Here is a 15,209-nt window from a genome sequence, read left to right as displayed (position 1 = left end):
CCCCAGGCCCTCACTGACCCTGCATCACACTCCTAGTGTTTTCTGCCTGACTGGAATCTGTCCTTGAACTCTGATTGTGCCTCTTGCTTGTCTGGATGGAGGCCGGGAGCAGTGTGTGGACACATGTAGAAACAATCCTGTTGCAGGATTTTCATTTGTTGCTCCTCCCACTTTTGCTTCCATCCCTGCCCACCACTAGCATGTGCCCTAGGCAGACAAATTCAGGTGTGGAGAGAAGGGCTATCACTCATCTTCCTGTGGGCTTGCTGGTTTCTGGGAATCCACTGAAGGATGCTGACCTATCCCAACCTCAGCCTGATCCACCAAAGACATTCCTTCCTTATGCTGCTAAGCAAGAGTGCAAACTCAAGGTTGCCTAACACAGATTAGTTGTAACTGTTCAGGCACCTTGAGCATTTACCCTTGCTTTTGTAGGTTAAGCACACATCCTGGGGCTGTGATTATTCACATTTTGCTTTTAAAAAGTCATCATAATCATTATCCATTTATTTATTTGTATGCTGCTACAATAGTGCTCAAAGTGGCTCACAACATAGCAGATAAACAACAACAAATAAATATAACAAGTTTAAAAAAGTAAGAACAATTTGAAATAATCATAATGCAAATAAATATAGAATACAAATAAATACAAGAGAAATATAAATAAGCTAACATAAAGCTAAACAGAGCATGAGACTCCTAATTTCCGGGTCATGGGTTCAAATGATTCCTGCATTGCAAGGGGTTGGACTAGATGACTCCTTTGGTCCCTTCCAGCTCTACAACTCTATGATTCTACCATAATTGCGAGAATAATATCCACAAAGGAAATAAAGTGGTAGCATCCAAAATTGGTGGGGTCACTATTCCCAAAGGACATTCCACATATGCCCACCAAATTAACTTGCTGTATGGGTGCCCAGTTCTCACCTGGGTCTCCTTTCTCAATCCCTTCCCCATCCCTCACATGGGGAGGTAAAGACTGGCTGTCTTTCAAGCCCCACATAACCTCACAGTTCAATACCCAATCTGAGTAGTTTGGAAGGGGTCCCTTTCCTATGCATGAATCACTGCTGCTCCAAAGATAAGCAGTGTGTTGACTGCAAACTCCACCATCCCACCTCTTCTGCCATTTACAGCCTGCCCTTGATGGTTCCAGCAGTCTTTCCCCTGTAGCAATCATTTCATTGTCCCAAATACAGCTCTCCTCCTTATAAGGATCTCAGGCAATGGGGTGGAGAAGGCAGGTGGAAATACATGCCCGTTGAGATTTCCAGAAGCAGCCTCTCTTCTGTAGTGAGACAAAACCAAGAAATGTAGACCATGTAAGACCAAACATTGTATTAGATGACCTTGGAAGGTCCCTTCTGGCTCTGGTTTTATGAACTCGGCTCAATCTGGATTAAACAATATCTTGGCTGCCCCTCCACCCTCACCCACCACCCCAGGGAAAACAGGCAGGAATTGGACGAACTGGAGAAAATGTCGCCACCATCTAAAAGAGCAGATAAAAGCAGAGGGGAGCAAAGAAGTGGGGGAGAGGAGGGAGGCAGGAGGAGGTGGCGGAAGCATGAAGCACCTGCTGAAGGCTATTTAAGGATTAGCCAAGTGCTGACAGACAAATGGTGAGATGAATCAGCCTCAGCAAGGCTGTGTGGGCCACGGTTGTCAGCTGATGGGTCGTGCCATGTCGCTTTCATCTCTGGAGACCAGAGCATCCTTTGAGTTTTTAGGGGTGAAGACATGTGTGTGTGTGGCATTAATGGTGGCTGGTGCCCCTTAGGACTGCGATGGCAGAAGACAGGGAGACCGGCAGAAAGTGGAGCTAGAGACAATGACAGGCATAGCCAACTAATTCTGCTTTTGCCATTAGTTGCAGGTCATGTTTTCAGTGGGTCTTTCCCACTGCTCCACCTCCTCCTGCACCTTCAAGTAAATGGGACACCTTTGATTAGCATGGCTGCCTAGGCATTAGCAGACCTCTCCTCCTCCATTCTGCATAATCCTCTTTTGTAAGATGAGCATGCCATTTCTTAAAGGTAGAAAGAAGCCCTCACCCCATGGGCGTAGCCAAGGAGGGGCAGGGGGCAGCTGCCCCCCTAAATCAAGTAAGTAAGTAAGTAAGTAAGTAAGTAAGTAAGTAAGTAAGTAAGTAAATTTAACTAACTGACCAATTGCAGTGCAGATAGCTCAGTTCTGCCCTCCCTAACATTGATCCTGCCCCCCCAACATCAATCCTGGCTACGCCCATGCCCCACCCCCCAAACACACTCACCATTTGCACCTCAGAGAGACATATAGTTGCTCTGTGCTGGATCCAAAGATGCGACTAGTGGAAAAGAAAGATCTATTGGGCTGTTAATGCTGTGAGTCCCTCCATCCTGTGCAAATAAAACCATACATCCTAAAGACACCACAGTCTACCTTCATTCCCAGGAAACCAAACCTCTTGGCAACACCCTTGGCACCTCTGGAATCTTTTACTGTTCAGAGATTGGGATGTCGTGTAATGAATGTTGGGGGGGGGGGTGAATTGCACCTATCTTTCCTGAACATATTTCTTACCATATGTTCTGTACCATGGATGCCACACACACAAAACACCCCATAGAGAGCTCTAAATTAACCAGGGGCACATAATTGAGGAGTGCCAGGGTTTTTCTTTTCACTAGCTACACTAGCTAATTTGTTTGTTTGTTTTCCTTTAGGGAAACATCTGAAACATCTATTTAGGACCCATCCTGATCTCTCGACTGTAATTTGTTTTGACTGATTTCAATTCTGTATTTTACATCGTTGTAACCTGCCAGGGGACCTCATGGTGCAGGGCAGGCAAGATGATGATGATGATTCTAGATGGGACAAAGCGAGAACTTGACTGGTTTGCCTCAAAATCCCGAATGTTGACTCAACATCTCGCCACCCCTTTCTAGAAATTAAAATAATTTCACTGGGCACTAGGGATACCTTGGAAGCACCCAAAAAACGGTGTTGTGCTCTAAATAAAACTTCTGTTATCGAGAATTAAGGGATGCAAATGCAAAGCGATCTGGGAGACTCTAGTATGGGCACGATCCCGGCGCTAGCTTCTGCTATGGAGCTGCGTTCTGGCTCAGCAGTTTCCGATTCACTGCAATGGGACTTCCAAAGCCTCCCCTCTCTAAGGAGAAATACCATTCCGGTTCTGCAATCGGGGGATGTAAAAGACTGCTTCGAGGAAGAGCGTTGAAGGCACAATCCAGCGGCTCGTTCTCCTGCGCAATTTCCATTGAAGAGCGCAGCCCAACCTGCGCAATGCCCGCAGGAGGATATTGCGTTCGTCTTCTTCAATACGAACAAGGGCAGGAGCAGAAGGTGGTACAGCGGGATCTACTTGTAGGTATCTGTGCTATATGCAGGAGGTCACCAAGGATTTTGGACTCCACAGCAACTCCCCTCCCCCCCAATGTATCTGCTGAAACGAAGAAAGCTGGAGAGGAGGAACGAGGAATGGATTTTGGGGGGAAAGGTCTGTGGGCTTGAGTCTGGGTCCTGGACACAAATTCAGAGGTGGTCTTGCCTCTGTTGAAATGGACTTCAGTCTACCTAAGCCATAATAAAATGTGGAATCTTTAAGATCCCACAAGTCTCTTCGCTGATTCAGAGGTGTCCCGGTTCTTTCGTTCTAACAGTATGCCAGCCCTTCTTTCTAAACCACTATTTGGCACTTAATTCCGAATCCAATGAATGGATCTAAATTAGTCTATTAATCTCAAGGGGTCTACTCCGAGTAAACTAATATTGACTCCGACCCAAAGTAGAACCCGCAAGCTTGAAGTCCGCTCATCCTTTTTTTATTATCCATATCTCTCTCCACCAATACGTTTCACTTATGCTAAAGCGAAACAAAATACTTTTCATTCTTCTCCAGGATTAGAATTGCTTATTTATTTAAATTGATATCCCTACATCTGGAATGCGGAAGGGTATGAGAGAATCGCAGTACACTGCGCCTAGTTTATAAAATGTTTTTATTTAAAATAGGTTGTTGTTTTTTTAAAAGATACAGAAGCCCACCGATTTTGTTGAAATCCAATTTACTGTGAAAAACAGTAACCCTTTTACCCACTTACCGGGGAGCAAATCCTATTTAAGTAAATGGGACTTGCTTCTGTTTAGGCATTGGCAGGATTACTCTGTAACGCTGTAATCCTAAATACAGTGAACAGTTGCAATCCTGTACATGTCTGCTCAGAAGTAAAATCTACTCTCAGGTAAATAAGTATAGGATTGCAGGTGTTCTAGAAAGTGAGCCCCATTGAATACACCAAATAAGAGCTCCGTGTCTTCTTTGGGAAGGAATTCGGGCGTCTTTCTGCTTCTTGGGCAAATCTACCCTCACCTCAGACCTCACTAATAACCCAGTCCCATGCTTGTTGGCTTGAATTCAGTGGAGATTGATTATTCTTAGAAAAGAGAGCATAGGATTGCAGCCTCAGCCACGCTCTCAGCGCTCTCTCTTCAACATGGACATATTAATATTGACCTACCTTACAGGGTGGTTGTAAGGAAGACTGAGATCATGTATGTGACTCCCCCCCCCCCCCCCGTGCGCGCTTGAGTTTCGTCCCATGCTTGATCTGTGACTCATACCAAATGATTGTTTATACATCATAATGGATTGAAAATGAATATATTGTTACGCAATAACAATTCGTTTGCTGTTTATAGAAATTACTTTGAAATGAAATGGGTAAGACTTTTCCATTTTAAAGTCAATATTTTTTAACAAGAAAAAAGAAAGAAAAAAGGAACAGGGTTGTATATATGGCTTTCTGGTAAATACTAATTGCTTTGTTTCTATGCCAGTACTGATCATTTATTAAAAATAGTCATACCCTTCCCTCTCTTTCCTAAAAGGGACTTTCTCTTTGAAATACTTTTTTAAAGTGTATAAAAACCCACTGAAAACGAATCAACCAATATTACATTTCTATGCTGCCTTAGAACGCTCTAACTGCTGTATTCAACAAATATCTATTCAGAGCAGAGACTTTGAAATGAGTGGACCTAAGTTAGGCTTGCCCATTATTTTCTATGGGTCCACTCTGCGCAGAAAGCATTGGATTTTACATATGTTTTCTCATTCACAGCCATAAATCTTTTAATTGCCTTAATAACGTTTGTGGTTGTCTTGGCTTTGTAAATGAGGATTTACAATGTGCGGGGGAGAGATCCTGCCCATTTCCCCCCCTTAATCACTCAAAAGACACTGATAAACCTCTCACTCGTTCAAGAATCCAAGCTGTACAATACAGAACGCAGTGCTATTTTTGGTACCTAAAAATGCACATCTAAAGAGGCGCAGGGAAAACGGATACAACTGTATTTGGAAGTGGTACCCTATACGGGCGAGGGATTGTTTCAGATGTTTGCGTTCTCACCAGTGATCACACCAAAACCAGTCACATCTTAGCGTGGAGGGAGGCAGGGGAAACCCTCGTTGCTTGTGCCCCCAAGACTTTCCCCTGATCCTGAAATTTCAATAAATGTCCTCCACAGCCCGCCCGTCCCTCAGGGAAACGTTGCCACTACTTTCTTTAAGTGACAAAAGAAAGCCTTGAAATGATCGACAGCTTCGACTTATTTGAAGGTCCAGCGTGGAAAGGTTGGGGGCGGGCAGGAAACGTCATCAATATAAAATTTGAATTGAGAGGAGTCTTGGAGATGAAATAGTAATAATAATAGTAATTATCATAATAAGTGGGAGCAGATGCTGGTCCTACTCAGAGTAGACCCATTGGGTTTAATGGACATGGCCAACTTAGGTACATTAATTTTAGTGGGTTAATAATAATAATGGTTAATAATAATAATAATAATAATAATAATGTCTAACAGAACTATCAGGAGCCATTTCTAACTATAGACGAAGTTAAACACATCGAGGTCTCACTGTTTTTCGTGGGAGACAGACACGTGCTTAATTTCTCAAGTGACATGAGTGTGTCTTTAGTAGCACAATCCGGACCTACTCCTACAAAAGTGTGCATCGGATTGTAGTGTAAAGGGCAAAGGGGTGTGTGATTCAGCTCAATGGTCTCATCCAGGTATCCTTGCTGCGATCCTCAAGCCGCTTCTGCCTTCTCTCTTCTGAAAGAGGAAAAAAGCAACAAATCAAACAGTCCAAAAATCCCTGTGCGTCTCTTCCTCTCTATAGCAACAGATTAGATATACACTATCTCCAGAGGAAACACAATCAATATTCCCTTGGTTATTTTTTTAATTGAAAATGTCGGGTTTTTGGGGGGGCGGCGGCGCGGGGCGGCGGCGAGAGAGGTCTTCGAGGCAACAGTCATTTTCGCTCTCCGAAACTGATTAGTCTGGAAATATACAGTTTAGACGAACCCAGCAGCGACAGAAATCAGGGCATGCCGTGGTCTGTTTGTAATCTTATCCCCCCCTTTTTCATTAACATAAACACGACATTAACCCAAATATACAGGGCCACCTACCAAGCTAGTCAAGTGAAGAGAGAGAGAAAGAGACCATTTCGCCGCTTGGCTTCGTGATTGCGCGTAGTACAGAGATAGATGGAGGGAGCGATGGATGGATAGAGGAAGTTGGGAATCGAACAGCATATAAATTGGCAAACTGGGAAGGAAGGAGGGTTGGGATTATAAAGAGGAAGGGAACCGAACTGTGGATCGCCACTCAACGTTTGCACTACAATTCCAGGTCTCCTAGTGGCTTTTGGCAGAGTTTTCCCCTTTCCCTAAAAAATCTGGGCTCCCCAAGAATTCGCATGTAAAGTGTGAGATACTTAGTGCATATATTTAGGATGGGGGAGGGGGAAGGACAGGTGAGAGTCCTCAGTCAATGGAACTGAGCAAGACTACATTTGGCCCAAAGAGCTTCTCCCCGGAATCTCTATTTTAATGTCCGGGTTTTGCTCACATGATGGAGACGAGACGTCCTCTGAGCATGAGCAGAGAAGCGTCCCACTGGGCAGCCATCACCACCCTTCCAGCTTGCCCAGAGAGGGCAAGAATGCCTCTGGTCATCTATTAATCACTGGATGGCTGGAAAAACAAGACCTGTATGCATCTAGAATAGGACGTGTGAAGTGCAAGAACACAACCGGCTGTTTCAGCTCAGAGGCCCACCTACCTCGGCATTGCACTGTCTAATCCCGCTTTCAAGACGACGGAAAAATGGGACATCGTCACATCTTGTAGCAGGGAGTTCCATAAACTAACCGTGCACTGTGTACAGTCTTTTGTCTGTCCTCCTGGTATGTGTGTGTGCATGAGAACAGTTCCACAACAGTATGTATACATAACTCTCTTTCTGTGTTATTTTATTGTGGAGCTATGACGATATAGACACATATGCATCTGCATATACAGGATATATGTAATGTGTTTTGCTGCGACCATGGAGTGTGTATCAAGAAACCTTATTTATTTATTTTTATTTAATGTATTATAGCCTGCCTTTCTCCCAAGCTGGGATTCAAGGCGGCTTACAACATTCAAACGCAACAGTATACTGTACAAGACAAAGTAATCAAAACAAAATAATTAAAAACAATAATTAAAATACACCAGGACACATTTAGAGCTGGAAGTTTAAAAACTGTTTGCCCTGACAGCAGCCCAGGGATCAGCATCGTCTGCACCTTTGTTTTCAAAGACCTGTCTGAACAGGAGGGTCTCCACACCATACCTTTAAAGCACATCCAGTGCACCTTTAAAACACCTGAACTTTAGTTACCCCCTCACAGAGCTACAATTTCCAGCCCCCTTAACAAACTATGCTTCCCATAATTCCCTGGGGCAAAGTAATGTTGTTTCGAGGTGCATTGGATGCGCTTTAAATGTGCGATGTGTGCGATGTGGATCTGCGCTTTTGGGTTAGGCTCAGGGGATACTGACAGGCCGATGTAAAGATCCCCTTTCTGAAACAAGCCTGTCTCCCCTTCTCTTAAGTCTCCTCCCACCCCCGCCCGAATTGCTGAGAGTCTCCCCCTCCCCGCACGCCCCTCCTTCCACCACTTGACTCAAGCCTCGGGTTCAACGCCATCCTGGGGCTTTTAATCTCTTGCTGACAGCTCTTGAATAGGCGACCTCTCTCTCCCCCCTTGGGCTTTGCTGGGCTGTTTAGTCAAAGAGTGTTAAATGTGAAGCTGGACGGTTTTGAATCCACTTGCTCTGGAGAAGCCACGCAGGCTTCAACCAGAGCGATTCTGGAGCATCTGTGAATGAAGTCTCTACATTCCGCGAGGTCATCGCTGTGGAATAATTGCTACTCCGTCGTTTCCTAGCATGAGCCAGTGCTTAAACAGAGAGAGAGAGAGAGAGAGAGAGAGAGAGAGAAGCTAGTTCTCCTCCTCCGCCTCCTCATTTTATCCTCCCAACAACCCTGTGAGGCAGGGGTGCCAACTTGAATAAAAAATTGTGGGGGGCCCAGGTAAGCCCCGCCCCGCATAATCGATCACATGACACACAATATTTGAATGGGAATGCCCATCAGCTTTGTGGGGGACCCCTTACCCCATGGCCCCTAGGAGTTGGCTCCTAAGCTATGAGGTGAGTTAGACTGAGACTGAATGAATGGCCCAAAATCACCTAGTAACTTCATGGCTGAGTGGGGATTTGAACCCTGGTCTCCCAGGTCCTAGTCCGACACTCTAACCACTACACCACGCTTCACCCATAGGAGCCCACTGAATAAAAGACAGGGAAATATGCAATTTAACCACTATGAGCACGGGAATAATCTTCTTTTTTAGTAACTAACGTGCACTAAGTAATCTTGAGTATACTCTCTTCCAGAGCCGTAAACGCGTAAGCTAAAATTTATCTCTTTGGAATATCCTTACCATAAAACCCAACGAACATTTAAAGCACATTACTTCCCCAAAATAATCCTGGAAACTATCGTTTCCCCCTCCCAGAGCTGTAGTCCCAATGATCATCCTTATCAGACTATAGTTCCCATGATTTGCCCGGGGGGGGGGGACGACAATGTGTTTTAAATGAGCTTTGGAGGTGCATTAAATGTGTCGTGTGGGTCTTCTGTCTATGAGGATGGAAATGAGCGCAGGCTTTGGGGCGACGCTGAACTCCGCAAACAGCAGCAAACCAACCAGAAAGAAAGCAACTCCACGCAGGAGAGATCTGTGCGTTGTTGTGCGACCCCTGAGAAGCGCAACGGTGTTTGTGGCTGTGCCTAATTCTGCAGACGATGAAACTGGGCGCTCTCTATCCATTGTGTCTCGTTTTCCTACCACAGAGCTGTGGGAGAAACAGCTCAGAGGTAAAATACACGCTTTCTATTCAGAAATTCAACCCTCCCACCCTTTTGAATCTCTGCTGCCAGTCAGTGCTCTCTGTGCTAGACGGAGGATCCGTCATTCAGCTCGAAAGAAGGCCGTTTCCTCTGTTCTCGACTCGTTTCCCGAAAGGGGATTATACATTTGTGGATTATACATTTAAACCTTCCGGATATTGTAACGAAAGCCAGGATATTATCATTATTTTCTTAAGATAGAAAGTAGGCAAGACCCTTACACATACTTACTTGGGAATCAAGTAATCCATGGGGGCTTACTCCAGAGTAGCCCTGTACAGAACTGCGCTGCGCGTAAGTAAATAAGCCAGCAGAGGCTCTATGCGTAACTGTTGGCGTTCTTCACAGCAGAAGCATCAATGAAATTAGCATTTTGCCTATTATTCCCCGGGATGGGTTTCAGGACAGGAATCCCGCGGTTCCGCTGTCTGAAATCCGCCTTCCGACACTTCCCCCACCCGCCCCAACTTCTATTATTTCTGCCGCCGCCGCCAGGCTCTCCGGCTTGGGCTTCATAACTGGCCGCGTGTATTTGTTTTCCAACCTCGTCCGAGTCTCCTTTTCAGCGTTCTCAATGGCTGGGCGGCAGATCTGACGCGCGCTCTCCCCAGATGCCTTAACAATACATACAAACGAGACGAAGGGGTTCTAATTGGTTTTGGAATGGCTCCTTTAAGCACTGACAAAGCTATTCTCGTTTGCTTTAGGGGGGAAGAGGGAGGAACTGAGGTGGGGTGGGAGAAATGGGAAACAGAAGTGGATTTTCCCCTTTTTCTTAAAAGCTAGTTTTGCCCTTCCTGTCATTTCGGATTCTGTTTCTGGGGGGAAATTCAGAAATGGATCTGCGAGCGTTCACCGCTTAATCGGTGCAGATCTTAATGGGCTTTTCACCAAGTCTGTCGTCTCCAGCGCGCTCTTTGCCCGCGCTACTTAATCCTGAGCGCAACATGCTGCCGCCCTCCTCCTCATCCATATTTATTTTGGTTCCAGCGTGTGCTAGGCTCTGCCCGGAACGTGCAAGTGCCCCTAACCGGAGAGTCCTCACAGTTTGCCTTACTCCCTTTTCTCCAGAACAGCCCCTCTGAGCTTAAACCAAGCGAACACGCAAGTAGTTTAACCAGGATCTGCCACCATTGGAAGTTGTCTTTTGACAGCCTGTCTGCCTCTTAGCTTCCCTTGGTGTTTACGGAGAAAGCGCGAGCTCTAAGCCGCCTTTGTGATGATTGTGACTGTAGAACCAAGGGTGATAGTGGAGTGACTACGAATTCAAGGGAAAGCCTTGATTTTGTGGCAAAAGATGGTTCTGGAGTAAATGAAACCACTGCTGCGTGTTGTCAGCAGAATGCGTGCAGCACCCGAATGTGAAGTCCCATAGATTTAACGACGCGTCAGTGCAATAGGGTTGTGTGAATTCACATGTTTGGGCTTAACTAGGTTGTGGGTGGGAGCTGCTTAAATTCCTCCTCGCCAGCGAGGGACTCTCCAGACCGGAGATATTAGCTTTCAGAAGGCTCAGCACCCCCATCTGTCAGATAATATTTCACCTCTAACATGTAGAGGTATTTTTCCCTTTGCATAAGAATATCCAGAATGCAAGAAAAATAAGCTTCAGCTGGGAAACGTTTCTTGTCTGTTTCATTCAGGATTCCCAGAACTGGATAATATACCTGTACCTGGGTTCTCTCTTGGTCTCTCTCCTTGTCTCCCCTACGTGTATTTCCCAATTTCTCTTTCCTCTTAAGACAACAGCAAATAACACGAGTCCTTAACGTCCATAGCTGCAGTGTTTAATCGATTGAACAGCTAGTTTAATCGAATAAACATTTCAGCAGTAGATAGTATGTTCTCTAATGCTGTCCCAAGCAGAATCCACTAAAAAAGTGTTCTCAATTACTGGAGCATTACTTTTTTGTTCGTTTAAAGAAAAATATAGTTTTAAATAAAAATAAAAATACTGAACTAAAGGTGGCAAGCCCTATCTAAATGGAGACATTCCCACCTTCCTCTCACCTAAGAGGCAATGCCTCTTTTGAGAATATGCCAGATACGCCAGATATGTGCATCACCTAAAAAGAGAAGGATGCTTCGGAAATATTGCCTTAGCCATTCACTTTATTGATTAATCGACTAAGAGTTATATGATTCACTGTCAAAAATGCCTTTAGTTCAGTTGCAACCCTACTCGCTTCTAAGAGAGGTGTCCACTTGGAAGCCATTCAGGTGGTCTGAGAAGTCCGTCTCCTTCATCTTAGAGATAAAGATAAAGTCAACCTGGTGAGGCGAAGAAGCCGAAGTTCAGTTGAGGCGCATCTGCTTTGCACGCAGAAGGTCCCTGGGTTCAATCCTTGGCATCTCCAGGTAGCGCTGGAAAAGACTCTAGGGAGCCCCTGCCAGCCAGTGTGTAGACACTACTGAGTTAGATGAAGGCAACTTCCTGTTTTTCTATGAAGACCCTCTGCACAAGACTCAGAGACCCCTTTCTTTAAAAAATAATAATACTTAACTTTTTTTCATGGTACAAAAGATAAATTTTGAGAAAGCAATTGTTACAACAGTGAACAAGTAACTTGTCCTGATAATATTACAGAATTTTATCATGTCAGATACCCTTTTCTTGATTGCTATTATTTCACTACATGTTTCTGGATGAATTGCCCCGAGCGTTCTGGATATCAACTTTGGAGAGGTTTGGCACAAATTAAGCCCCCCTCAGAGAAACTAGATGGTTGGTAGAAGCTGCCTTTGAGATTGCTAAGAACAACAACAACAACAACAACAACAACAACAACAACAACAACAACAACAACAACCCAAAACTATAAAATTATAAATTCAGCTTTTGGGATGAAAAAAAGGAACGAGAAAATATTCAAGGAGAAAGAGGGAGATTATGGGAAGCAGTTTCATATCAGGTTATTTTATTTCATATCCTGGGTTATTAATATGGTTTGCTTGTCTCTCTACCTCGCCCCCACCTCGCCCCACTTCAGGATAAAGGTAAACATGGAAGAATCCCGTCATTTGACTGAAAACCGAGAGAGTAACTTCCCTTTCCCCTTGAAAAGAAGGAAACTCTCCAGTCATTAGTATAATTGCAGTTTCTAAAATGAGAGATCTGTCAATATTTTGCTCCTAAACGGTGTGGTTTTCTTCGTCCCGTTACTTCACACACTCAAGCACGCACGCGCGCACACCCCACACTCGCAGGGCACGGTATAAGCCAAATTCCGCATGTTTTACAGCGCGATCCTAACCATGTCTCATCAGAAGTAAATATCAGTGTGTTAAAAGGGACTTGAATCTCCCTAGGAGGTGAATATAGGATCGCAGCCTTAAGCCCCATTGGCTTCAATAGGAAGTGAGCGGCGCAGGTGTTCGAGTCCCCATTGAAAACAATGGGATGTAAAGGGGCTTCGCTTTGGCTCCTGGCTGTCATGTTTTAAATAACTTCAAGGCGAAATAAATTGCGGGCCTTTTGCTTTCCTCAAACCTGGGAACAGGTTTGTACCCAGACCTGTGGAATGATTTGAATTGGGGAGGACATCAGGTTAATGGTCCAGGTTTTTTTCCCGTCGAGGTTTTTATAGAACAAAAATGCCTTTGTTGGTTACTTGTTCAAGGAAGAAAGGAATGTAGTTGGCCGCATTATTTGTGACTCGCTAAAGAACAGAAGATACCAAAGGTGAAGAGAAAGAGACAAGATTTGTAAACAATTAGACTCACCTAGGACAAATGTATTTCCCTGGTTACTAATATCATAATAGAAAGATGAAGCAGATATCTATCTATCTATCTATCATCTATCTATCATCTATCATCTATCATCTATCATCTATCTATCTATCTTCTATCTATATCTATCTATATCTATCTATCATCTATCTATCTATCTATCTATCTATCTATCTATCTATCTATCTATATCTATCTATCTATCTATCTATCATCTATCTATATCTATCTATCATCTATCTATCTATCTATCTATCTATCTATCTATCTATCTATCATCTATCATCTATCTATTATCAGCTAGTATCAAAGTAAATGTGTGCATGCGTTTGTGTGTGTATAAAAAAGTAACTAATTATGAAACAGTAATTGCTATAGATATGCCAACAGGTCCAACAAAGTTAGCAAAAAGGGAGAACTTCTGGTTGTACACTCTGGGCACATTAACATGGGCTCAACCTGAAGGGCAGTACCAGCATCGATGAGCGGCAGCCTCAAAGCTCTTTAACTGCCACCTTGGAAACAGCATCATTTTGATCAGAACAACTGGAGAAACGCTTTGAGATAAGAATTAAAAATCTCTAGTTTGTTAGTCTCTGCAATAAACATATTGTTGTAACTGCATCCTGCCAAGATCCAGAGGAAGCTGAAAAGCACAGGGCAATACTACACATGCTAAGGAACTTGGGAGCTGCCTTACAATGAGCCAGACCATTGGTCCATCTAGCTCAGTATTGTCTACACTGACTGGCAGCGACTCTTCAGGGTTTCAGACAAGGGTCTCTCCCATCCCTACCTGCAGATGCCAGGGATTGAATTTGGGACCTTCTGCATGCAAAGCAGATGCTTTGCCACTGACCCTTTCCCAGAAGTAAGTCTTGGAAGTAAGCCCTGTTATACTCAATGGGACTTATTCCCAAGCAAATGTTGTATTGCATCCTGGATGCGCAAACTTTCTGAATACACAAAACTAGGGAAGAGTTTAACCTCTGCTGGTTTGAAGACTCAGATTCTTTTAACACTAATGATCAGTTCCCATTTCAATATTCCTGGAAAAGAACTTCAGGGTGTCTCCTGCACGCATTACGAGCCGGCCAGGTAGCCCTCTTCTACCCAATATATGGATGGGGAGTTGAATTGGTCAAGGTGAGCTCAGGAATTGGAAACTCTCTGGCTTTTCTCATGGTACTTCCCTCAACCCTGGAATTAATCCTTTGTGTTACAGCTTCACAACCGGTTCCGTTATGAACACAACCTGCAACATCATGAATATATCAACACTTCTTTTCCTGACTACTACGTTCCGTAAGAGTTTGCCTGATGTTTTGGTTCACATCAGGATGGTTCACATATCTCCATGTGCAATTCAGTATTATATCGTTTTTTTAAAGAAAGCTGGGTGTGCAAAGTTCTTCTTTCTTTCTCTCAAGATAAGCAAAGAGCTTTGTTTTCTTAAACACACGCACGCACCCCAATCTCCACCACCACACACAGACTTGGAGAGCGAAGTGACACGTTTTATTAACACCTTCCATAGCTCGAATATTTTCAGATTTGCCCTTTCTGTAGTTGCGTGTGGCAAGAAAAACGGGGGAGGAAAGGAGGACGAGGAAGTGGGGGGGGGGGCGGAATCCCGAGTCTTAATGGACTCCGAATAATTATTATTTTTGGATTCGTGAATTTGCACTTGCTTGTCTCAGAGTTGGCTAAGCCATCGAGCCCTCTCGCTTTCATTCCGGAGAACGGTGGGCGGCAGTCCAGTAAGATTTGCTCAGAGTAGGCCCATTGAAATAAATAGACTTAACGGAGTCGTGCTTGAAATCTAAACAATTTCCGTCCCCTCCAGCCCCCACCCCAAAGAACCAGCAAGAAAGGGATTCGACCTCTCAGCCCGAGAGATATTTACGTGGAAGGTTAAGTCCAGCTGATTTGTTACCAATTTGTTTCCACTTAACTTTTGTTGAGAGAAGAATCTCGGTTTAATGGCTGCTCTCTAATACGAGCAACCTATTAACAATTAAGAGCGCCCCAGCACTCAGGACGTTTTTGAGGAGCTTTTAACGAAAAATATTTAAATAGATTTTTTTTTTAAAATGACGGAGTAAAAAATGTGTTATCAGCGGCGGACACTGACCCACAAG

The 15,209-nt window shown here is 44.2% G+C and overlaps 1 long non-coding RNA gene across 1 annotated transcript; it reads right to left on the bottom strand.

The window, feature by feature from the left end:
• Window positions 1–495: 495 nt before the first annotated feature.
• On the bottom strand, window positions 496–13,115 carry LOC114602167 (uncharacterized). The gene is made up of 2 exons (XR_013393628.1): window positions 2,279–13,115; window positions 496–1,294 (listed from the first exon to the last, which is right to left on the bottom strand). It is a non-coding gene; the product is annotated as an uncharacterized LOC114602167 (long non-coding RNA).
• Between the last annotated feature and the right edge of the window lie 2,094 nt (window positions 13,116–15,209).

This window comes from Podarcis muralis, chromosome 7 (genome assembly GCF_964188315.1).
Source record: "Podarcis muralis chromosome 7, rPodMur119.hap1.1, whole genome shotgun sequence".
Lineage (NCBI taxonomy): Eukaryota > Metazoa > Chordata > Lepidosauria > Squamata > Lacertidae > Podarcis > Podarcis muralis.
Note: the sequence above shows the minus strand (reverse complement) of the source record. Positions and strands in the feature narration are given on the sequence as shown.